We start from the raw sequence: 22,574 nt of genomic DNA, 5'->3' as shown, positions 1-22,574 counted from the left end.
CCAGGGGCTCCATACACACAGGCAGAGCTCGTGCTCATGTAAAGCAGCAGGAAGGTGGGAAGCAGGAGCTCCCAGCTGGCAGGAGAATGCCAAGGACACGGGTGCCCAGCGTGCTCACAACCTTGCTACCTGCCAGGACCATACCGAGCACGTCCCCATCATGATGTCACTCCCTTGTCATTTATTCCCAATAAAGCAAAAACAGTGTCACGTGCTGCCATGCCCTGAGCTTGTCCCCATCAGCCTGTCTACAAGCCCAGCTCCTCTCATGGCACTAGACAGCCATGAGAGGTGCCAAAAAGCAGGCGCAGCCCGGGGTCTCTGTGTCATGGGTGCAGGAGTCAAATCCAGGAGGGTCTAGAACCCACACGAGCATTCCAGTCCCTCCCCAGTCTCTCAGCACTCAGGGGGCAGAGGGCAGTGAGCATCGTGTGGTCAGGAGCTGAGGACCAAGTGCTGTCAGGGAGAGGGAGGGGCTGCACAGCTGCAGGGGCAAGGAGCAGAGCAGAAGTTTGTGACCTTCTGGAACTCCTCCTCCTTCTGGAGCCCCTCTGGAACTCCAAAGACCGTCATTAGCAGACTCTCCACACACATAGACTCAGGGTGGTTGTGACCAGCTCCCACCAAAAGCCAAGAACAAGAAACCTTGCTAGGGGCCCTGTGGTTTTGACAAGCCATGGCTCTTGCAGACTAGGCAGGACTGAAGCCACAAATGCAAATCTGTGCCCCCTGGGACCTCACCAATCTAGCGTCCCCCATGGCCCTGAGTAAATCTTTAACTCGGGCCTGCTAGCTGCAGGTGGATGCATGGACTGGCCCAGGTGTCTGCAGAAGCCACAAGAACAACCGGCCCTTCCGTCCCATCCCCAGCCTCTTCCTCCTTCTCTGCCATGAGGAATCTACCAGGTCAGGCCTGCGCAATCTCCCTGGAGCAGCCCCAGGTGAGGGGTCCCTGGTGGAACCTGCCTCTGATCCTGAGTAGCACAGGACCAGCACCAGGCTCAGGAGCCAGCCTGTGCCCCCAGGCCCTCCGGCATGGGTAGAAACACACACACACTGCAGACAGCCACCACACCCGGCTAGAGCAGGCAATCAGAGACAGTGCGGGCAGGTGGGTGCAGGGCGGGTGCGAGAGGCCAAGAACAATGGGGCAGCCAGGGAGAGAACGACAAGACCCACCAGGGTTCCAGGCAGCAGCGGCTCAGCTCTTCCTCACTTACCAGGGCTGCATCTAATCCCAGAGCCAGCACAAATGGCATTACTGTCGGCCCAGTCCCCTCCCTGGAGGGAGGAAAGGAAGGGGAGGGGAGGGAGGTGGCCCTAGGGCACTCTGAGCCACCAACCACATTCCCGGAAACCTCAGGGCTCCCCCCATCCCCACCAGCCCCCACCTCCTCGGCCAGAGAGAGGACACCTGCTTCCTCCTCTGCCCCGCGCCCTGTGCCCAGGGATCCCCACAGCATGTAGAGACGCCAAGTGGAGGTACCCTCCTCGGCAGCGGAGAGAGCACGGCGCTGACCCTCATGCTGATGGCGTTCTGACCTAAGAAAGCTGGCACAGTGAAGGAGGGGGCCGGGGAGGCCCCAGTGCAGTGGCATGGTAGGTTAAGCCTTCGCCTGCGGCGCTGGCTTCCCATATGGGCGGGCGCCAGTTTGTGCCCCAGCTGCTTCTCTTCAGATCCAACTCTCTGCTATGGCCTGGGAAAGCAGTAGATGACCCAAGTGCTTGGGCCCCTGCACCCGTGCGAGAGACCCAGAAGATCCTGGCTCCTGGCTTCAGATCGGCACAGCTCCCGCCATTGTGGCCAATTGAGGAGTGAACCAGGGGATGGAAGACCTCTCTCCTGTCTCTCCCTGTCTGTCTGTAACTCTGCCTCAAATAAAGTCTTAGAAAGAAAGAAAGAATCGGCCAGTGCCGCAGCTCACTAGGCTAATCCTCCGCCTTGCGGCGCCGGCACACCGGGTTCTAGTCCTGGTCGGGGCGCCGGATTCTGTCCCGGTTGCCCCTCTTCCAGGCCAGCTCTCTGCTGTGGCCAGGGAGTGCAGTGGAGGACGGCCCAAGTACTTGGGGCCCTGCACCCCATGGGAAACCAGGATAAGCACCTGGCTCCTGCCATCAGATCAGCGCGGTGCGCCGGCCGCAGCGCACCAGCCGCGGCGGCCATTGGAGGGTGAACCAACGGCAAAGGAAGACCTTTCTCTCTGTCTCTCTCTCACTGTCCACTCTGCCTGTCAATAAAAGAAAGAAAGAAAGAAAGAAAGAAAGAAAGAAAGAAAGAAAGAAAGAAAGAAAGAAAGAAAGAAAGAAAGAAAGAAAGAAAGAAAGAAAGAAAGAAAGAAAACTAGCTAGCTAGCTGGCAGCCAGGAGTGGGAAGGAAACTGGGTGCCTCAGCCTCCCCACCTGTCCTGAAAAAAAGAGGAAAGGAGGCCGGCGCCACAGCTCACTAGGCTAATCCTCCGCCTAGCGGCGCCGGCACACCGGGTTCTAGTCCCGGTCGGGGCGCCGGATTCTGTCCCGGTTGCCCCTCTTCCAGGCCAGCCCTCTGGTGTGGCCAGGGAGTGCAGTGGAGGATGGCCCAAGTGCTTGGGCCCTGCACCCCATGGGAGACCAGGATAAGTAACCTGGCTCCTGGCTCCTGCCATCGGATCAGTGCGGCGCGCCGGCCGCAGCGGCCATTGGAGGGTGAACCAACGGCAAAGGAAGACCTTTCTCTCTGTCTCTCTCTCTCACTGTCCACTCTGCCTGTCAAAAAAAAAAAAAAAAAAAAAAAAAAGAGGAAAGGGTGACCCCCCACGGGGACCAGCAAGGCATCAAGGCACCTGGGATTTGGGCTTTTGGCAGCTGCCCCCAGCCCAGCACAGCTGTCGGACCCTTCCCACGGCCCCAGCCTGCAGGGGAGGAAGGAAGGTGGCTGACCGGGGTGTGGAGGGTACTAGAGTCCTCGCCAGACTGGAAAGGCCAGAGCTGAAAGGGGCCTTCCCCAGGGGAGGCCCGGAGAAGGTGGGAAGCTCAGTCAGGGCCACACAGGGAGCTAGAAAAGGTCAGGCCGGCCTGGGTTTGCTCCCTGACAGCAAACATTTACAAGTGTCCTCTAGAAACAGTGTTTGCCAAGGCAACCTGCTCATGACAAAGCCCGAGAGTGGCAATAATTTAAAAAAAAAAAAAAGGACAATGGGTTTGTCTACATGGGGCCCAGTTGCAGAATCGATGCTGCCTTACCAGGTCCCTCGTGTCTCAGCACGAAGTAGGCCTAAGGTCCCACCAGCGGCTAAACCCTAGGAATCCCTTTCAGGGATTAGCAGCCTTGGCCACCTCTTTAGAAGTCACCTGAGGCCCTCAAGGCAGGCCGGCCAATGGCAGTGGGAACCCTGACGCCAACAACACCGAGACCAGCTGGCTCTCAGAGCGGACAAAGCCCTGGGGAAACTGGCAAGTCACCAGGCCCCATGCACAGAGCGGAGGGAAGCCAAGGGGCCTGCAGACGCCATGGGAAGGGAACACTTTGGAACGGCAGAAGCCCCTAATCTCCCAGGGGCCTGGTGGGCCCAACCTGAGACCTGCTGAGACCAAGGGCGCTTCACCGAGGGCCTGCATGAAAGCAGCCTGTTCTTCCAGACTTGCTGCAGCTTGTCACAACAGGAACCTGCTGCTAACACGCTGACACAGAGGTGCAGCTGGCAGCGCGAGGGTGGGGGGTGAGCACCTTCCCTAGAACCCAGGCAGCGGGGTCTGCAGCGGGGTATAGCAGGTTAAGCCACAGCCTGGGCTGCTGGCATCCCATCTGAGCACAGGCTCAAGTCCCAGCTGCTTCACTTCTGATCCAGCTCCCTGCTAATGCACCTGGGAAAGCAATGGAGGATGGCCCAAGTTCTGGGGCCCCTGCCCACATGAGAGACCCAGATGAAGCTCCTGGCTCCTGGCTTCAGCCTGGGCCAGTCCCAACTATTGTGACCATTTGGGGAGTGACCGACAGATGGAAGATATGTCTCTCCCTCTCTCTCTCTGTAACTCTCCCTTGCGAATAAATAAAAACAAATAAATCTTTAAAAAATGAAGAAGAAGAAGAACAACACAGGCAGAGAGTAAGAAGGCACAGAATAAAAGCCCAGTGACCAACTTCACCCACAGGGCCTCCGTGAGACTAGGAGGTGCCCCGCAGGTGCCCTGGGCAAAGCTGGGGTGAGGACAGTGAGGGCCAGAGCACAGCTGCTCTCGGGGCTGAGCAAGTGCAGGGGTACCTGAGAGCAGCCTCACCACAGGCCCAGCTTGTACTGAGCCAAGTATCCTGCCTTCTGTGCCTTGCTTTGTTTACCTGTAAAATGGGATCACACAGAGGGATTCTGTGACCCTCCTAACTCCCAGCTGGGTGGTTCTGCAGAGCATAACTGACCTCCACAGCAACCCCGGAAGTGGGCGCAACGGCCGCAGCTCTCTGCCACTAGTCCACCCACCAGGCCCCAAGCGCCAGGGAGGAAGCGTACTGTGTGACCGCCTTACACCACCACGTGCTGGGCTCTTTGCCTGAAGCTTGGCCTCATTTTGCAAATGAGGAACTGAGGCTCACAGAGTTCAAGCAAGTAGCTCAAGCTCCCAGCTGGGAAGAGCTCAGCACCTGTCTGACTCTTCATCCCCACATTCCACGGCATCAGACACAATCACCCAAACCCACAGGGGATCTCTGCACCGCCTACGTTTTCCAGTAGATACTGCAGGAGCTAATGTGCCAGGCAGGCTGGGGAGCAGCCAGGAGCGGGCTGGCGGGACTGAGGAATCCTGTGGGTGCCAGGCGTCCTGCAGACCGTCCCACCGCCTGTCGTCCATATGCTGCGGTGGTTACAGGTCCTCGTCGCCATGGGCGCACCACAGTCACCACCGTGCCTTCCTGAAGCCACCACCCAGATGCAAAGCTTTTTCACAGGCATTGCCTCGATGTCACAGGACAAATCTATACAAGCACAGCAGGGTTCCCGGAGGATGAGTGACTTCCCACAAAGCACACAGGGAGGCAGTGTTTGGGCCCCATCTGCCTCCCCGCCCAGGACTGGGTCTGCTCCTCCACAGCCTTGGCTGCGCAGATCGGCCAGCGTGGATGAGCCGTGGCCACAACAATGAGGATTTCTGAGCACTTCATGTGAACTGCTGCTCCAGGTTTGGCTGGACAGATGGAGACAGGCAGGCTGGGGAAACTGGAGACAGGTGGCCCCACCAGGCGGAGACAGAGCTGGCACTCACACTGGGGTCGGCTGTCTCTAAGCCTGTGGCCTAAACCTCCGTGCCACACAGCTCTGTCTCCGAGTCTCTGTCACAGCACTCACTGGCGGGGGCCGGGGGGCCAGACACACCACACAGCATGTGTGACTGGCAGGTTGTGGCAAGATTACAATAATAGGAGCGCAGAGAAAGCTGCTGAGGAGCCCACGAGAGGGAGGCTGTTACGGACATCTGGGCTGCAGGCCAGGAGGTGCAGCCAGGGACATGGGAACAGAGGGAGGCGGCAGATATGCGGAAGATGACCTGAGAGACCTTGGTCAAGTGCCTTGCTCTCTCCAGATCTCAACTTACCCAGCTGTTCAGAAAAGTCCTCAGAACAGTTCCAGAGCCCCTTCCCACCCTACAGACCCTTGGACCCTGGGAAAACAAGCAGTGCCTGGTGACAGCCTGGCCCAGAGCCCCAGGGACACTGGAATGTCCTTGGCCGTCCTGGCACAGCTCACCTGCTGGGAACCAGGCCCACAGAAGCGCAGGGCCCGGCCAGCATGCCTGGGCACCAGTGAAGTGTGGGGCCTAAGCAGCCACATTCCGCCCATTGTCAACCTCTCCATGGCTCCAGGGGAGCCGGCACCCCCCAGCCTGCACCCAGACCGGGCCCTGAGTTCACACCCAAGTGCCCAGTGGAATGCCACTGCAGGCCCTGCCCTGCCCCACCACTCTAGGAGAGACTACGAGTCCTGTCTGAGACCTGAAAGTGACCACCCCGTCCCCGAGGAAGCTGTGTGCAGGGCAGCAGCTGCCCCAGCAAGTCAAGGAATGCCCCTGGCTGGGGCAGGGGAAAATGGCCCGTGATGGTCAGCTCTCAGTTCTCACTCTGGAAGGTGGACAGGGTGTGGACACTTGCTCAGGACTCAGCCCAAGCCTCTACACTCACAGCTGCCCCCTCAAACCACACACAGGCCTTGCTCCTGCTCAAAAACCTCTCTTGGCTCCTCCTACCCACTGAGCAAAGCCCCTTCATCAGGCCAAGAGCAGGCGATCTGGGACTCACAGCTTCCATTAATGGGCTGCGATATATGCCAGGACCTCTGCCGAGTGTTCTCTGTATGGTTTCAGATGTAACCCTCAGAGTAACCCAGAAGCAGGTACTCTGGTCACCCATTTCTACAGATGAGAAAACTGAGGCGGCTCAGAGAGTCTCACAGTCAAGCAGTAGAGAAAACATCCACACACGCACCTGCCGGAACCCAAGCCCGGACTCCCCAAATGCTCCCTCCATCCTCAGAGCCTGGGGCCAGAACTTCCGTGTTTAAGGGGGGAAGCCAAGGCAGGGGGCTCCCTCTGATGTCAGCAGAGCCAGGCTACTTCTGCCCCCATGGCCCTGGCCCCAGAAGGATCTCCCTCCCACGAGGTGCGCCGGCAGAGAGCCTGGGGCCTGGGGCCACCATGGTGGTGTGAGTGCTCAGGACCTGTCTTCCTTGTCCAGAAGGAAGGCAGCAGCAAGAAGAGGTTTGCAGAAAGAGGAAACAGCACAGAGGAGCCAGGAAACTTTCTTACTGCACAGCCTCTCATGGCTGGGGAGGGTCCTACAGGGCGCCCCTGCTGTACCCCCAGAGGAAGCTCCCTGAGAACAAGAGCACCCAGGGCCCAAGAGCAGCCTCCCCATTTGTCCTGGCCCCCACCAGAGGTTGCCCCAACATAACACAGCGACCCCGAATCCCAATTTCCCTCCCCAGACCTGCTTGTCCCGTGGCCTTCCTGTCTCAGTAAGCGGCGGCACTGTCCTTCTAGGTCCCCGAGACAGAAATCCGGCGGTCAACACCGTCTTCTCACACCTTGCATCTAATCCATCTGCAAATCCGGCAGCTCATCCCACAAAACAAATCCTGACTCCAAGCCCCGGCGTCTCCTCCAGCCCCTCCCACCACCGAGCCATCCATCTTCTCATCCCCATGGCTGGCTGCAGCCACCTCCTGGATGCGGTCCTGCACCCACCCTGGCTACCTCTGCCGTCTTGTCCATGCAGTTGCCCAGATGCTCCCTGGAAACGTGCAGCAAAACCAGCCCATCCTCAGCCCCAAGCCTTCCAACAGCTTTTCCCCTCGCTCCCTGGGAAGCAGCAGCGCCCCTGCTGTGGGCCACAGGGCCCTGCAGCCCCTCTCCTACCACTGCCGCTTGCTCTTTCTGCACTGGCCCACACCAGCCTCCTGGCTGGACCTCCCTCCTGCCTCAGACCTTGGAGTGCCTGTTCCCTCTGCCTGCAGTGCAGTTCCCATTCCAGAGAGATCTTCCAGGCCCACCTCACAGGGCAGTGCTGTTCCCTTGGTCACAATACCCGTCTTCCCCCCCCCCCCCCCCTCAGACTGCTTTCCTTCCAGGCGCTTCTCAAAGTTGATAGAGAAATGTATTTGCTGCCTCGCTGATTCCATCCCACTGCTAGAATTCCAGCCCCAAGTCCAAAACAGTCATGTCCCCAGGCCTAGCAAAGGGCCCAGGACAAAGCAGATGCTTAACAAGAACGTGTCCAGCAAGGACGACTTGCTCGCTCATCCTGACACAGCGTCTGTGCCCTGAACAGTTACCTGGTGGTGCACAGGATCCCCGCCAGGGCCAGCTGAACCTCAGAGTTTTCCTAGGACTGGCTCATGCCCAGATCACCCAACTCGCCTGGGACAAGTGGCTCAGGGCTTCATGTCCGCCCTGCCTCCTGAATTTGACCACCCATTTGGACACAGGGGGAGAAGTCTGGGCCCTGACATGTGGGCCGCCAGAGGGAACTAAGACCGGGTTACTGCGTGTAGGCTCCCCACAGCCCACTAGTGATGCCAGGAGCTGGCATCTGGCAAAGGCTGCCCCGTGCTCCCAGTGACAGGGGGGTAGGGGATGGGGGCCAGAGCGACGCCTGCCCTCTTCCTACTATCAGAGGAGGATGGTCAGAGGGAAGCTTTGTTCTCAGAAGATAGCGTGAAGCCCAGTGCCAGGCGGAAGCAGGCACGGAGGCAGCTGGCCCATCTGAGCAAGTGTAAGAACAGGAAGGGGATGGAGGACGCTGGAGGGGCCATGTGTACACCCAACCGGTTCTGTGCCTCCTGACAGCTATGGCCACGGTTCCTTCTTCCTGGCCTAGCCTCTGTGCCATCGCATACAATCAGACAATTGTCCCAGCTGGGCGACCTCTCCGACCCTGCAGAGGGAAGCAGGCAAGCACGCCCTTGCCTGGAATCAGAAGGCCTAGCCCATGTGTGACACTAGGAGAGTTTCTCCCTTCTATTTGCCTCAGTTTACCCAGCTATAAATGGCTTGTTTGCCAGCATGCCACAGGACTGCACAGTGGGGCAACCGTCCCTGTGGAGCCCGACACCAGGGGTACAGTACCTGCTTCCTCCCCAGGATCAGAGCAATCCTCTGCTGAGCTGTTACCCAGGGTGAACGTGAAACCCCTGGGCCTGGCGAGTGGCTAGACAGAAGGGCAAAAAATGGGTGCCGTCACCCCGTGCAGACCCCGGCACCTGCTGACCCCCTTCTGTCATCCTCTACAGGGATGGCTCACAAGCTGCTCGCAGCCACAATGACTAGAAGAAGCCAGCATGGTGGTGCAGAGGGCACAAGAGAAGCCTAGAGAGAGGGCTGTGTGTGACAGCACCCGGCACTGCCACCCAGGGGTCCTCCCCACTCACCCTGAGCTCCACGTACTAAGACAGGGTCCTCATGGCACGGTCTACAGATTCCCTGTGTCTGAATCACTTGGGGGAGGGGAGGCTGACCCGTGTGACCGAGGCAATCAGAGTGTGCATTTCTGGCAAGCCTCTCAGGCTGTTCTTGTCCCCACATCAGCCGTGCATCTTCGCTGGCCTTGAGGGACAGCTCAGATTTCAACTAAAAGACTCAGACCAACCTTGACTAGACAGACAGCTGGACCAAGGAGGTGAGGACAGAGCATCATGCCCCAGGAGAATAAAGCAGATGGAGGTGAAGCCCGCAGGACACAGTTAAGCTAACCCACACCTCCTCATGCTGTCCCTCCATGCCCAGGCCACAGGAGTCCAGGCCTGACACCCTCTGAAGGCTGCCACGCCAGCCCCACCCTTCCCTCTGGCTGTGAGAGCGAGGATATCCCTGGTTCCGCTGAACAGCTGGGCAAGGGGTTCAGGGGCTGCTTCCCAACAGCTTAAGAAGCTGCCTGGGTCAGTAGCTAAGCACTCAGTGCTTATCCAGGGCAGGACTGGCGGGCCCAGGGCAGGCGGATCCGGTGGCCTCTATCAAATGGATCCTTCCCAGCTGGCGGGGACACAGTGCTGCCAAGCCTTCCTTCACACAGAGGCACTGATGGTGCTCCTGCTGTGTACAGTGCTTCGAGGTACACAGACACGAGTCAGCCCACGGAGGAGCCAGACCAGGAGCACGCTCCAGTGTAGGAGAGAGGAGGCCACGCCTCAAGGTTTCCAAATGCAGACCCCTGGGGACAGGAAAGAGCATGTGAGTGTGCTAAGGGGCTGGCCGGGCTGGGGCAAAGTGCGGTGCCCGTGCCCATCTCCAGCAGGGGCCACTGGAGAATGAAGGCTCAAGGTTGCCAGAAGTCTGGATTTCTATGTGAACCTCCCATTGGCAACTCACTCAATATTTGGCATGGGAGGAACAAAATCTACCCATGGGGCAGATGTGGCCTACCAGTTTGTTACTTTTGTTTTCTTAAAAGGGACAGAGCACAAACCATGGAGCTCAGTAGGGGCTAATTTCTCTGCAGAGGGGGAACTAGGACTGGGCTGGGCTTCCTGGGAGAGGAGGGGCCAGTGCTGGGCCTGGAGGGTGGGCTTTCCTGGGGAGAGAGTCCTAGGGTCAGGTTGGGACATACCGCTGTACCCACAGGGGCCATGGGCAGGAGCCACCTGGCTCAGGGCCCAGCCACCCTATAAGGCTGCCTCCCCTTCCCCCACCAGCCCCGGCCCTGTTGCTCTTCCTAAAGCAGGCACAGAAGCACGAACTCTGTTCCGTCCCTAGGTGGCAGGAGGAGGGGCCGTCCACCCAGCCGACGTCCATCCGGACTCAATCAATCCGTGGCAGAATAGCATGGGTCCGATTTCATCCTAGAGCCCAGGAATAGTCAGCTATCAACAGTTCCAGGGGGAGGGGAGAGGAAGAAACAATGGAGGACAAAGCAGATTGAGACCAGGCCCAGCTGCTGTTACATAACCCTGGTCAGGACACAGCCAGGAGAGCCAGGCAGGCAGTCCCAGAATGCAGAGAAAGCTGCCTGCCCTCCCAGGCCCACCCCACTCCCAGCCGTGCCCTGTAGCTCCTGGAAAGCACCCCCCCACACACACACAGCGCAGAGCTGGGGTGGAGACCAAGATCACAGGATCACATGACAAATGGCAAACTTGCACCAAGTGAGCTCTTTGTACCAGGCACTGTGTTGTTAACTCCTTTCCACATGTTATCTTATTTGAAAGTCTACCGATAACACCATGAGATAAAATCCTTACTGTTGCTATTTTGCACACGAGGAAATTGAAGTCCTGACAAAGAAACATGTGCACAATTCAGAAGTGGACAGCCACACAACCCTGCTCCTCTCCTGATATTGCATGGCCACCTCCTCTCAAGTCTGCAGGGCACCCAACCAGGCCTCCTGCAGCACTTCACAGAGACACCCAGGCTTCCAGCCACCTGACACAACCCAGAGGCTCTTCCTCCAAGAAAGGGATGCACAGAATGTCCACAACATGTTGCACCCGACCTCGGGGGCTCACAGGTCCCTGGGCTGCTGGGAATGCATGGATCAAGATCATGGATACGCAAGAGGCAGGAGGGGCAGAGGGAGAGGGCTCCCCTGGGCCCCTCTTGCCTGCAAACTCGGAGACCAGACCCACAGCCTCTTCCTGAATAGGTGTGGGCGTGGATCAGGGCTCAGGGCCTCGTCATCTCTGCAGGCCTGGGAGAACAGAATGAATCACGATGCACCGTGGCCTGTGCACCCACTGGGGGTGACTCACAGCTCCTAGCTGCTGGGCAGACGGCGCACAGCTGGGCCTGGCATCTGGATGGGGGAGGCCTCTCCGAGCGCACCATCTCAGCCTTGTCTCCCACAGTGGGCCCGCCTCGTGTGGACCAGACCTGGCCTGGCTCCCACCCCAGCAGCACTGAGCCCTTCCAAGGGCCCCTCCCCAGCTGGAGCCCTGGGGGGCCTAAGTTTAGGTGGATTGCCCCTTGTTAGACACAAGATGAGCCTGGTACTCCTCCTCCCTAGTCCTCCGCGGTCTCACCTCCAACAGCCACCTCCCCAACACCTCTCAGCCTTTGTTTCGCTGGCTGTGGAACGGGGCGACTCCCGGATCAAGTCCACCCAACTCCAGGGCCCTGAGTCTGTCAATACCAGCACCTGACAAACTTCCCAGGCTCTGAGATCCTGTTGCCAGCGGGTAACATAAACATCCTGCAGGGGAACAGAAGTCCAAACTGCAAACCCCACTTTTTCCTTAAAGGACATCAATAAGTCCTTCTCACATGCAGCAGCCCCCATCCCCCTGCCATTGTTCTGCACATCCTCTCAAAGGCGCTCGGTTTCCGCCAAGCACCCGGGCTCCTGGGCTTCTTCCTCTGGGAAGCTGCTCCACCCCTTCTTGGCAACCTTCTCCCAGGGTTCTGCCCCCAGAACCACCCTGGGCCACCCTGTGGGCCACAGCTACCCAGCCTGCAAGATGGGGCAGGGACAGTTTCTGGACAACAAACCCTTCTCCGGTCCCAACTATGACTCGGACACCTGCATGGCTGTGGGTGAGCCTGTGCTCATCCCTGGGCCTCAGTCCTGAGATGCAGGGGCTTCTGCCTGTGCCAGGGAAGGCCCTGGGCACGGGGACGGACCTTGGTGACATCGAGACAGGAAAAAATAGCATGGTGCAGGGTGGGCTCCGGTCGCGACCCAAGCAGCCCCACTTTTACTGCTCTGGGTAGATCTCGTGCTTCTGCTGTGGGGCTTCACAAAGTCACCACTGAGCCTCTCTGAGCCCCAGATGATCCCTCCACTAACCACGGAGCAGTAGAGGCCCCACCTCGGGGCTGGAGCTCTGACCAGCCCAACACAATCCCATCAGCCATCCCCCAGAGAGGGGGTGTGCTTGCTGATGCCACCCCAGTTCTATGTGCAACAGAATATATAGCTGGGAATGTTTTAGAAAACCAATCTAAGTTATGCCTACTACACAGACACTCTAAGATTCACCTTCCAATGAGAGCATGTTTGTGAGTACCTAGAGCACTCTGTGGAATTCCTAGATCTACTCCCTAGAGCTGAACATTCTCAGTATTTTCATCTATAAAATAGGGATAATAGGGGAGTAGTCGGCTAAGCCTCTGACTGCAGTGCTGGCACCCCATATAGGTACTGGTTTGTGTCCCAGCTGCTCCTTTTCTGATCCAGTTCTCTGCTTATGGCCTGGGAAAGCATAGAGGATGGCCTGAGCGCTTTGGGCCCCTGCACCCTCATGGGAGACCCAGAAAAAGCTCCTGGTTCCTGGCTTTGGATCGGCCCAGCTCTGGCTGTTGTGGTTACTTCAGGAGTGAACCAGCAGTTGGAAAATCTTTCTGTTTCTCCCTATCTGTAACTCTACCTCTCAAATAAATCTTTAAAAAGGGGACAATAATAGTGCCTGTACACCTGCTGGACTGCTCTGGAGATTCCTGCAGATGGGGTGGCGTGGAAGGACCTAGGAAGCATTTACAAGCTGTCCATACATGTAAGCAGCAATTATGATGGTCATTAAGATGACCGAGATGTTTAAAGCCCCTGGACTTGTGACAGCTGAGGCCCCTAAGCCCTCTGGACCACATCTGGCCACAACAACTGCACAGGACACACGTGCCTGGGCAGATACCATCCTCCAAGGCAGGACCCACGCTCTGCCAGGCGCCAGTCCTGGCTCCAGCCCCAGGACACAGCTGGTTTGTCACTGGCACCATACTCAACACCCACAAACTCCTCTCCTCTTCCAATCCCCCAGTTCCGCCTTCCTCAGGTTCTCCCAGGCCCTGTCTCCTGCAATACGCTGTCCCCTTCTCAGTGTCCCAGGGAGCTGTTCCAAGGGGTGACTCCTTAAAGACAGAGAGAAAGAACCTGGGTTTTGCTCTGGGGCCCTCCCATTTGCTGGGCCTCTGAGGCCTAATCCAGAGACCTAACCCAGGGACCAGAACTGCCCCGTCCTGAGTGCTCCTGAAAACACAAGTCGCTAGACAGTACCCCGGGGTATGTGACTCAGTGGTTCTGGGGGGAGAGGGGGGACTGGATCATTTGCACATCTAACAAGTTACCAGCTGCTCCACTGACTCCAGGGGCTGAATCAGGGAGAGCTGTGAAGAGAGGCCCTCCTGCTCTGTGAGAGCAGGAGCAAGCATCACCCAGGTGCAGGGAGAAGAGGAAGGGCACACAGGCAGACGGAGCTGCGTGAGTAAAGGCCCTGCTATGACAACCTTCATTTCTCCCCACCTGGTCTCTGCCCGGGCAGGCAGCTCATTGCAAGGTTGATGGTGTAAACCAGAGGTGGCTGCGAAGCAGTGGCTACCGCCACCCAGGGATCTGCCCAGACAGGCCAGTCCCCACTGGCCCAGGGATGCCCAGGATCCAAGCCTTCCCTCACCGAGCCAGACCTCAGGTCTGAGCCAGCCCAGAAGCCCCACCATGTCGTCTTCACACGGACGGCAGAAGCTGGGCACTCCTCCCCACCCCGCTCCTGCAGACACAAGCCCTTCCATCTGTGCTTGCCCTGGCTGTTGCTGTGCCCTCATCACGCCCAGCTGAAGCCGGTCTCCACCAATCAGGTCTGAGGAGCCAGCCAGAGCAGCCCCAGAAAGCCACCAACGCTGGATGTAACGCCTTGAGCTTTAACAGCTGCAGCCTGGGCCACCTCCCTCCCTGGACCTCAGTTGCCCCATCTGCTAAAAGGGACAACAGCAGAGCCCATCTCCAAAAGCTGCTGTAAGGGTGGAATGCGTGTGAGCCACACCCACCATGAGCAAAGCAGGCGTGGATCAAGCAGCACCTCCCCTGCATTTTCCTTCCAGACGCAGGGATGTGAGCACAGCCACGGCCCCTTCGTTCGGATGGAGAACTGAACAGCCCCACAAGCAGGAAGCTCAACAGGGATTTGAACTCAGACCCCATGTGGCTCCAGAGCCCCACTCCTGGCCTGTGCTCTGCCTGCATCTCCTGGTCACCTGCCCCAAGTCCAGGCCCATTTTCCTGCCCGTGATCTCGCCTCCCCAGGGCATAGGGAGGCCGCATGGGAGGTTTCAGCAAGCCCCAGCCCATATAGTGTATGTAGTCTGGGGTAGGTGTCCCAGGTCGCCAGGTCGGCCACAGGCACCAGCCCCGCCTTCCGCCAGCCCAGCATGGCCAGCAGGGTGGGGACAGAGACTATGAACTTGAGCACCTTAGCCTTGATGACAGGAGAGAAGGAAAAACAGAGGCGTAACACAGGTGGTGCTGTGGAGCTTCCTGGGTGGGACATCACACAAACCGCCCAAGCTCTCCAGGCCTCAGGTTCTCTCTTCCGTGAAAGCCTTCCTGACTCAGGATTCCTCCCTTGTAGCGATCAGTGGGAATCACAACCACTGCTACCTCCAACAGCTCCTACTCACTGCGCTCTTCCCTCAGCCTCCCCCAACAAAAGAGGACAGTCCCCGTCCCCAATCTGGCCAAGGAAACCGACGGCCACAGAGATGTGAGCAAACTGCACTACATCGCACGGCCAGTGGTGGCAGAACTGGCATTTGAACCCAGGACTGCTGGCTCCACTCAGCAACACTGCCCAACCCCTCTGGAAGTGGGCCACATACACACCCCTGCCTGGGATGCACAGGACCTAGGGGAGGCGAGACATGTGCAGGGAACCACAGTGAAAAGCCAGGAGAGGAAGGGCCTCAGAAGAACCAGGAAACGGCTCTGCACACATGAAGGTGGGGGCAGCTGGGCCACCTCTCAGCAATCAGGAACGGCTGCATGGAAGAGGTGACACCATTGCTAAGCGCTGGTTGGGGAAGATTTTGGGGTAGATGAGGGGAAGGGCCTGGGGTACAGCCTCCTTGCCATGAGCAGAGATGCAGAGGCAGGAAGGGATGGGGCACAGACAGGGAGAGGGAAAAAGCCAGGCTCTATTTGAGGAGAAATGGAACAGGGGTGCTATGGCCATATGCTGGGCCAGCTCCCAGCCATCGTCCTTGGATAAACATATGCTTGTTCACCACACACGTTTTTAAGTGAGTCCAGTCTGGATCAAGAAATAAGGCAGGGGCCGATGTTGGGGGTACAGTGAGCCATGGCTGGCAACACTGGCATCCCATATTGGAGTGCCGGTTCAAGTCCCGGCTGCTCTACTTCCAATCCAACTCCCTGCTAATACACCTGGGCAGGCAGCGGAAGACGGCCCAAGTGCTTGAGTTTCTGCCACCCATATGGGAGGCCTGGATGAAGTTCCTGGCTCCTGGCTTTGGCCTGGCCCAGCCTGGCTGTTGCAGCCACTTGGGGAGTGAACCAACAGATGGAAGATCTCTCCCTCCACCACCACCCCTTATGTCAATCTGCCTTTCAAATAAAAAAGTAAATAAATAAATCCTTTTTAAAAAGAAAGCAGGCAGGTAGGAATAAAAAAGACCAGGAGGCAGCCAGCATAAACTCCTCTCCCTGCAGACAGGCGCTCTGGGGGCAGATTAGCTCTAGCACTGAGGCACCGAGAACGCCCACCCCGTCCACAGAGCTCCAACACTGAAGCTGATGGGTAGCACGAGAGGTGGGAGAAGGCACGCTTGCTGGGGACCCCCGAGATAAACAGCCCCTGCCTTTAACCCCCCTGCCAGTCACTCTCCTCTTCCCCACCCCTTACGTCCAATCCCACCAGCCCTTTCCCCCACCCCTACTCCTGATTCCAGGCGCAGCTTTCTTTCCTGACGGTGGACCCTATTTCACAGACAGTTGAGCCCTCTGAACGCACAGCCCGGGCAGCCCAGCCTTCTTGAGGCCCTTGGAAGGACAGCTGGGCTGAGCGGATTCCCAAGTGCAGGGACGTTCCCAGGCACAGTCCTGCCCAAGACGGGCAGGAGGGGCAGCGCTGAAAGCTACGAGAACAGCAGGGTGGTAGTGGGCCCAGCATCACCCAAATGCTAACATTCGTGGGTGAAGAGGGAACCAAGAGTGCTCCCCTGGGCCAAACCTCCCGGTGCACCCTCCCACAGCCTCTCCAACTCTCCGCGTGCACTGGCCTCCTGGCCAGGCAGCTTAGCAAAGCTGTCACCCTTAGGCCACGTACAATGACCGTTATGCCCAAGGCAGCTGCAGAGCCCAGCTGCCTCCCCATTCTTCCCTTTCGGTCAGACTCGAGTCAGACCCTGGTCTGCTCACTGCAGGACCACAGTGAACATCAACTCCCTGCTGCTCGCAACCCTGCCACACTTGCCACCATCTCACCCAAATAACCCCTGAGAAAAGCAACACCACAGGGCAGAAAGCTTCCAGGTCTGGGTTCAAGTTCCGGTTCTGTAAGTGATCCCGCCCCTCTGACCCTCTATTTCCCCACCCGAAAACGGGGTGGGGGAGGGGCATGCCAGAAGCATTGTGAGACTTCAATGGGGCATCTGTAAAGAGCCTGGCATGGTGCCTGGCACAAGGCACAGAAACAGGCATCGACTCAACCAGCTACTTACAACCCTCCGTCCCCTCCATCAACCACAGAACAGTCCAGAGCAGAACGCTGCAGGCTCTCTACAACCCAATCTTGCCTCCCATAGCCCCTTCCCATAGCTTTTCATCCTCAAAAACACTTCCTCCTCCAGAGAGCCGGGCCGGCATTAGCAGTTAGCGAGCTTGCCCCCTCCGCTGACCCTTCAAAGCCCATCCAACACAGCCTGCACCCTGATCCTCCCTCCCCCATCAGACCAGCAGCCTCTTGAGCCAGAAACCAGCGGCAGGGCCTCACCTCATTCCCTGTCCCCTGTCACCCCAGCCACAGGCAGTTTCCATACATATTTAACAAATTACTCTAACATTCCATTTCAAGTAAAGAATGTCCGAGCCCTCCAAACAGTTCAGATATTTCAAGCCATACTCAAAACCAAATTCCAAGCCAGCCGAAGTCTGCCCGGTCTCTAGAGAGTGAAGCCTGGCTTTGGGCCCACAGCATGGTCAAGCAGGTCCCAAGCCCAGGGCAGGAAGACACTGGGCTGCAGAGCTCACAGCCCGTCTCTGAGCTGCCACGGCTTCTCCATGAGCTCACATTCCTCACCACATCCTCAGCTTGGACTGCAAAACCGTTCCTTGCATACCCCTCTGCGACAGGAGGCTCACTATTCTGCTTGTGAGTGCTCTTCTTTCCCAGAGACCTCTCCTTCGGCTCTGATCACATGACAAGGGCAGCCCCAGCCCTGGGGACCCCTTTCACCCTTCCAGGCCCCTTATTTAAGTCCCGCTCTTCTGAGTCTCCTCAGCGTGCAGCTGAGCTGTAGAATTCCACTCTTGCTCCTCCAAGCAGGAAGGGAGCTAGCTGTCAGCCCAGGAGGACTCCCTGCGCCCGGGGCCCAGGAAAAGGCCACCAATCCTGCAAAGTCCAGCCATGGGGAAACAGTTCTTGGAGCAGGGAGGCTACTCCCCACAACCTTCCTCACCACCACATTCTCCCCTCAGCCCTGGGTTTTAAGATGTTCCTAATTAAGCAGCAATTTGTTTTCCATTTTTTAAGTAATTACTCAAGACCCCCAATCACAGCCTGATAGTTAGACACGACACTCCCACCAAAAGATGGGGCCAGCCCAGGGTGCAAAAGCCAGGGGAAGTCTAAGCACCCCACACACTCACTAGTGGGCATTTGCTGGGGGCCCAGCACTGTGCCAGCATGCTCAGGAACCTGTGTGTACATGAGGATTGGGCAATCGTGCCACTGGCTCAAAGTCCACCCCTGTCATTGGGCTCTGGGACCTCTGCAGTGAGGACGCCGACAGCATTTGTTTAGCAATGAGGACCTGGCCAGTGGCTAAGTCACACAAGGGCACCCTTGGGAGCGAAATCCCTCAGCCTTAGTTCTCTCCTCTGCACAAGGGCTCCACTTCTGAGCCCTACCTCTGCCCCCTGCTGATCTGAAAGTGACCTGGTCTGAATGCAGATGAAAGGCTTGGCCATCCCCAGGGTGCTGGGGAGAAGCCTGTTGACAAAGCCACCAGCTGTCCCCAGCTGGAGCCAGGGAGACAGGCTCCTCCCTGCGCCACCCACACTGGGACAGCGTTCTTGCCACAGACCTGGCCAGCCACCGAACTTGGACCATGCCGGAGCCGCAGGCCCAAGCTCTAACTGAGCTGCCCTCCTGCTCGGGCTACCCGCACTGACAAGAGCCAGGGCACAAGACATCACCCGGAACAAGCACCAGGCAGAGGGGAGCGTCATGGGGTAAGGGCGGTGCGGGAGAGGAGCAGGGTCCACATCAGTTCAACTGAAAATGAAACCACAAGTAAGGAAGTTAGGCCTTGGGGGAGACCTGCAGCTGAGGCAGCCGTGGTGGTCACCAGAGCAAGGACCCAGCTCCCCCACTCCTACCTGTGTGACCTTTGCCACTGTGTACCTCAGTCTCCCCCTCTGTAAAACATGGCGCATAATGATCCGGAAGAATTGGACACTGTAGGGTAAACCAGTGAATGAGTCCAGGGCCTGGCGCAAGGCAGCTGTGCAGTAAGGACTTGTTGAATACAAGCTGCTACCCTCTACTGCGGGGCCACAGGCCCATTCCAGCTACTGCATTTCCCCCCCATTTTACAGGTGAGGAAGGGAAGGAACCTGCTCAAGGTCACACAGCTGCATACTGACAAACACCAAGGGCTATCCGACCTAGGAGGCTGGGGCAGTACTGGGGGGGCAGGGATGTCAGACAATGGGGCCGAGGGGGTGGGGCTCTGCACACCCCCAGCCTCAGGGGCTCCCAGCACAGCACAGGCCCGCGCCCGGTGCCAAGGTTCCAGGGGGTCTCAGAACCCCCTCCTCACTCCTGTCCCAAGGCGTCATAGTGCTGGCAAGGGGGTTGGGGTGGGGGCTCCTTCGGCGGGGCACCGGAGAGGCTGAGGGAGGAGGGAGTTAGAGACCAGGCCGCCGAGAGCAGGCAGCAAACCGGTCGGGCCGCCTTCCCCTTCCCGATCTGGGACTCGGCCCCTAACCCCCTCCTTCGCCAGACAAAAGTTTCCCCTGTTCGCGAGCAGGCGAGGGGGAGGGGGCATTCCTCGCGAGTGACATTATCCGTGACCTACAGCTGCCGCGCTGCCCTCGCCCGCGCCCGGCCCGCCGCGGCCCCCACCCCGCGTGCGACCGCCACCCCCGCGCCGGGCCCGGCAGACTCCGCCCGCCCGCCCCGCGCCCGCTCGGGCCCCGCGCGGCCTGCACGCCCGGCTCGGCCCCGCAGTCTCGGCTGCAGGGGACTGGCCGGCGCAGGCCCCCGGCCTCCTACCTGCACGGCAGGACGCCACTGGGACGCGCGGGCCCCCACCCCTGGGCGGGCGGGCGTGCGCGCGGGGCTCGGGCTCCGGCTCCGGCTCCAGCCCGGGCCGGAGTTAACCCCTTCGCGGCCGGCGCCCGTCGCTCCCACCCCCGGCCCACGCCGCAGCCGCCGCGCCCGCTCCGCCGCCCGCGCCATCCCCATCCCTCGCGGTGCCCAGCCCCCCAGGCCCGGCCCCCGCGGCGCCCGGAGCCCGAGGCCTCCGCCCGTCCCGCGGCGGGGAGGGGGCGCTCTGAAGGCTGGAAGTTGGGGCGCGGAGGGGTGCACCGAGGGGCCCCGGCCCTGCGCCCTAGTCCCGGCCGGCGCGGCGCTTACCTGCCCGGGGTTTCGGCGGCAGGCGTGGGTTCGATCCCAGAGCGCGCGCAGCGCGCGGAGCTGCGCAGCGGAGGCCGGGGCGGCCGGCGGGCGTGCGGCGAGCGCCCCGGGGCGGGGGCCGGGGCGGGACCGGGCGCTGCGACCGGGGCTGGATTTCTCGGCTTCCACCCGGATTCTCCCTCGGCTCTCTCGGCCGATTCGGTGCTGCTCGGCGACCACGTGACGCGGGCTGCCTTTGACCCCTGTCTCCGCGCGGGTAGGGGGCGGGGGCCGGAGGGGGCGTCGGATGCGGGACCCACGAAGGCCGGGCGAGGCTGCCGGGCCTCCCGAGGGCGGTGACCCCGAGGAAACAAAGCCCGGGGGACGCCACCAAGTTCTTTGGGGTCAGGGCCGGAGCAGCGCTGGGGGTCTGGAGAAGCGCGGCGAGCAGCAGGCAGACAAAGCCCGCGCCCGCCGCGCCTCCGGGGCCCAAGGGGGCGCCCGGCTCTGCCCCTGTGGGCTCGCGGCGCCCTCCCGCGCCTCCGCACGCGGCTTGGCCAGCCAGGTCCCAGGCAGCGCCACCAGCACACACCCTCACCTTGACTCTTGAAAACTCCTTTCCTCCTTTTATCGTGATTAACTGGCTCATTGACTGGTTCCATTGTTTAATAGAACGTTCCCAGCTGTGTACCACTCGCCTGTGCACAACAGACCCCTGAAGGGGTGGAGGGACTTGTGCAAACCCCTTGCCCCCAAAACCTGTTCCCTACCCTGCATGCTAGGTTACAGTGGTTATGCCCACTAAACAGATGGGAACACTGAGGCCCAGAAACAGAAGAGAGGAGCAAAGCTGCACTCAGATCTGATTACCCCAGCCCAGGGCTGTTTGACCTCCAAGAGCATCAAGAGTGAACCCCTTGAGATGGTTCTGATAGCAGGCACCTCCCCAACCCTCCCAGACCCTGACTGCCTGTGAGTAGGGTAAGGGGGGTTGGCAAATTTGGAGATTGGTGGATTCCTAAATACCCTCAGGGGCTCAGAATTATCTAACTACAGGAACCAGGTTCAAATATACAGGAGCAGGCACCACAGCTCACTTGGCTAATCCTCTGCCTGCGGCGCCAGCACCCAGGGTTCTAGTCCAGGTTGGGGCGCCGGATTCTGTCCCAGTTGCTCCTCTTTCAGTCCAGCTCTCTGCTGTGGCCCAGGAAGGCAGTGGAGGATGGCCCAAGTGCTTGGGCCCTGCACCCACATGGAAGACCAGGAGGAGGCACCTGGCTCCTGGCTTTGGATCGGCGCAGCACGCCAGCCATAGCAGCCATTTCGGGGGGTGAACCAACAGAAGGAAGACCTTTCTCTCTGTCTAACTCTCCCTGTCAAAACAAAAACAAAAAACAATCAGGAGCAAGCAGAGCAAAGAAGCCCAGCCAGGCTTGCTCTGCTCAGTGCACTCCCCACTCATGGCTCAGATGTTGAGGCCTAAACCAAGAGCTGCAGCGGGGTGGCACCAGGCTTCTGACTGCCCTGTGTGCCCGTGTGATACCTCTGCGTGGGGTGAAGGGCTGAGCGCAAGGGGGAGGCCCAACTGCAGGATGGTCTTGTGCCATCCCAGTCCACCCTGCAGCCACCTCACCAGTCTGGCCAGAGAGACCAGCAAATTCTCCTTGGTCTGATCTGTGTCCCACAGCAGCAGTGTAAAGGCCTTGAAGATGGTCTGGGTCTCAGGCAGATTTAACAAACACCATTGGAGTGAGGCTGTGTGCCCCCAGCCAGGGAGGTGAGGGCTGAGACACGTGAGTCTGCACTTTCAACAATGGTCCAGGCTGTACAGGAGATGGCCTACGTGCCCTTCTCTGGGTCCACAGGCTGGTCAAGCTCAGGGCCTCCTTCAGAGAATCCAGACAAGTGTCCTACTGAGGGGACTTGGGGGAAGGCAGCAGGCTCAGAGTGGGTAGGCTACGCTGGGGTGGGGTGATGGAGCACCCCGTGCAAAGGCCACATGAGGTGGACTCAGGAAAAGCTGAGTGTTGCATGGAGCTGGGGAAGCAGGAGGCACGGCACAAGGAAGAACACTGGAGACGGGGAACAGGGGACAGGACGGAGGCTGGGGCACCTGGGGAATGGTTCCACGCACAGGGCCCGAGATCCAGAGAGCCTGGTGGGATGAGAGCTGTTAGCAGGCTGAGCAGGTGGGGGATGGGGGGAGCCAAGGTCAAGGATCCAGGCTCTCTCCCCCGAGCTGAGCAAGAGCCGGTTTTCTCCCTGGTGGAGCTGTGGATCCACAGCAGGCATGCTCTCAGCATTCTGGGGGGCAGCCTGTGAGTGGGGTAATTCCACACGTGTGACAGCTCTGCCTATCCTTGAGTCTTCGGAGTTGCTGCTCTCTGAGCTGGGCCCAAAGCCTTCCAGCTTGCTGCCCTCCAGAGAGCTTGTAGGGAGGAGAGACCCAGGTCCCACCAGGGAGCTGACCCCTGTGGGTCCAGGTAAGAACCTACTGGAGATGATGCCCTGGTCCTCCCTCCCCTCACCACCACCTTGGTGCTCCATCTCAGCCCC

General features: G+C 59.3%; 1 protein-coding gene and 1 long non-coding RNA gene across 8 annotated transcripts in view; one reads left to right on the top strand and one right to left on the bottom strand.

Moving 5' to 3' along the window:
* The window catches only part of NDST1 (N-deacetylase and N-sulfotransferase 1), a 90,656-nt gene that overhangs the window by 44,130 nt on the left and 23,952 nt on the right, over positions 1-22,574 (bottom strand). Inside the window, exon 1 of one of the 6 annotated variants that reach the window (XR_016236362.1) lies at positions 20,040-20,227. The exons of 1 other annotated variant lie outside the window; for it this stretch is intronic. The gene's annotated coding sequence lies outside the window, so the exon portion shown is untranslated. Of the gene's footprint in view, positions 1-1,179; positions 1,284-19,676; positions 19,808-20,039; positions 20,250-22,574 lie in introns of those variants that run through there. 4 more of the 6 variants (XM_051843524.3, XM_089336084.1, XM_089336081.1 and 1 more) reach the window with 4 other exon arrangements.
* LOC138850190 (uncharacterized) overlaps positions 18,436-22,574 on the top strand; it is a 20,410-nt gene continuing 16,271 nt past the window's right edge. The window contains exon 1 of one of the 2 annotated variants that reach the window (XR_016236364.1): positions 18,436-18,631. This is a non-coding gene — a long non-coding RNA (uncharacterized LOC138850190). The remainder of the gene's footprint in view (positions 18,632-22,574) is intronic. The other variant, XR_016236363.1, reaches the window with a different exon arrangement.

The sequence above is a fragment of the Oryctolagus cuniculus genome, chromosome 6 (assembly GCF_051225735.1).
Source record: "Oryctolagus cuniculus isolate XC-2025 breed Fujian yellow rabbit chromosome 6, ASM5122573v1, whole genome shotgun sequence".
Classification (NCBI taxonomy): Eukaryota; Metazoa; Chordata; class Mammalia; order Lagomorpha; family Leporidae; genus Oryctolagus; species Oryctolagus cuniculus.
The sequence above is the reverse complement of the archived record's forward strand: the minus strand, read 5'-3'. Positions and strand labels throughout refer to the sequence as shown.